Genomic DNA, 2303 nt, shown 5'->3' with positions numbered 1-2303 from the left:
TTGTCAGAAAACCAACAAATTAGGTTGAACTGCACCAACTCTGTGAAGAACGCTGGTCAATGATGCAACAAGAAGCTTGTTGACGGCTACCAAAAGCAACTAGTTGAGATGAAAATGGCCAAGAGACATTTAACCAAATATTACCACTGCTGTATGTTTATTTCTGACAGCAGATTTTGTCATATTTCCAGAAGACCAATGATAAATTTATGGAAGAACCAAAATGCATGATTAATTTTTGTGACCAGGATGCATGTGTTTTAAAGAGTAAAGACTGCCATGACATACATGGTCTTTACAACTTTTGCTCACAGCTGTAGACATTAATACATAGATGTGAAAGATTAATGGGCCTACGTGTTATCCAACAACAAAGCAGTAATAGTATATTTGCGCTGTTTAACGTTCACGTGCAGCCGTCCATGTAGCAACGTGTCTGATTGGCTCAGACCAGATTCCTTTCATCGCTGCGTCCAATCTGCGTCCTTGTTTTATGTCGTTGGTGGCCTGGAGTCTCCGCCCCCCTGTCTGCAGTTGGAAATGACAGTCTGAGAGGAGGAGGAGGAGGAGGGAGAGGTCTCTGCTTCTCTGTCCGATAAACGACCAACAAGTCTGGACACTGAAACTGTGAATTAGAAACATACAGCACGATTTACCAACTGGTTGGAATAAAACTGATATTTTTTTTTAGTACGAATCTCCAATTGGATTTAGCAGCTGAGAGGAGTACGTGGACGGCTCAGAAACGGAGGTGAGTACTCAGTGTTTTCGCTCCGGGCTGAAGTGGCTTTGTTATCAACAGGTGCCGCAGGAAGGAGCCAGCTAGCAGTTAGCTCCTAACATTAGCATGAGACTAGTAAGTAAAATAAACCCCTGTTTGGCAAGTAAACTGCCGTTCAGTCACGGTGGCTGCGCGCTAACCTGACACCAAAGGTTCATATCAGCGATAGGGGCTCTGTTTCTGCCGAAAACTAAGAGAAGTGGCTAGCCTTTAGCTCACAGCTACTCATGGGTTACTTTGATAGTAGGTGGCTGACCAAAACTGCAATTTCTTTCTAGCTAGCGTTAAGTTAGCTAGCTGTCACTCCACCCTGCCTGTGAAATACAAAAAGTAACTCCGACGTACAATGTAAGATAAAATTACATACTGAGTTTGTGTTAATATTTGCACCAGGGGACTGTGTTTAATTATTTTTGTGCTGTATTAGTGTACAGTTTTCACCTCGTTCTCCTGGCTAATGTTACAATATTTTAAACCATACTTTGCGTAAATACGTTTCCTACTAAAAGAACACTGCTGTTACGTAGGATGTTAGATTTTCTACTACCTATCCAGACAGTTTCTGCCTGCTGTAAAAACGTAAAGAAAAAGTGGGTTTCCACACTACTGGATGTTGAATTTCAAATTGAGGGTGGTCTCTGTGGTTATCAGAACAGTTGTACGGATAATCCTGTGTAACCTGAATGAGCTGCCTCTGAGAAATGAAGCCTTAACTTTGGTCTTACCTGCTGTGTATCGATGTTGTCAAAGAGCAAATATGCAACAGCCATATTTTGTGAATGCAGTAACCTTCGATCTTATCTCCAAAGAGAACGGTATGTATCGGCCTCTGCCAACATACTGATTACACCAGTATTGAAGGAGGTGTTAATGTCCAGAGTATGTTGAGTGACTTATCACTGCTTTAATTCTTAATGCTTTCCTGTGTTTTAAATCCCCAGATTAGTCGGGATGGTAGTATCACCTAGCTGTTGACTGTTTTCTGTAAAGTATCTTTACGATTTAAGGTGAAAAGCCGATGTTGTGTTTCTCACACACAAACATTTGAGCTAATATGCAAACGAGTAGGGTGAAACTGCAGCGATACAGACACGATGATGTGAGGGAGGGAGACTAAGGACAACACATTACCTAAGGACTATCTATAATTATCAGTCACAAGGTGTTTGTTCTTGAACGGTACCATCATCGAAATCACCTAATGACAGAGTCGTTCTCCCTTTGCACTGTCATGCTTAGTGCCCGAGGCTGTCTGGTGATAAGGCTGCGCTGCATTGGCAGTTTCCCCTAACACACACTGTCATGGTTTAGCAGCAAATGCACCCAGCTTATATGGTGTGTGTAGGGCAAGTTAACACTGTTTCTTGAGTGAACACCACTGATGCACCTTTAGGCAAGATGCTTATTGGGAAGAATTTCACGATAATATTAAGTATCTTGGTGTCACTGACTGAGATATCTCACCTGTCTTGTTTGATGAAGGTAAGAATAGTAAATTAGGAGTGACACCACGATATCTTAT

General features: G+C 41.9%; 1 protein-coding gene across 2 annotated transcripts in view; it reads left to right on the top strand.

The window, feature by feature from the left end:
• Window positions 1-552: 552 nt before the first annotated feature.
• The window catches only part of pals1a (protein associated with LIN7 1, MAGUK p55 family member a), a 27232-nt gene continuing 25481 nt past the window's right edge, over window positions 553-2303 (top strand). For both annotated transcript variants that reach the window (XM_008302987.1, XM_008302986.1), the window contains exon 1: window positions 553-751. The gene's annotated coding sequence lies outside the window, so the exon portion shown is untranslated. The remainder of the gene's footprint in view (window positions 752-2303) is intronic.

This window comes from Stegastes partitus, unplaced genomic scaffold (genome assembly GCF_000690725.1).
Source record: "Stegastes partitus isolate 25-593 unplaced genomic scaffold, Stegastes_partitus-1.0.2 Scaffold1917, whole genome shotgun sequence".
Taxonomy (NCBI): domain Eukaryota; kingdom Metazoa; phylum Chordata; class Actinopteri; family Pomacentridae; genus Stegastes; species Stegastes partitus.
The sequence above is the reverse complement of the archived record's forward strand: the minus strand, read 5'-3'. Positions and strand labels throughout refer to the sequence as shown.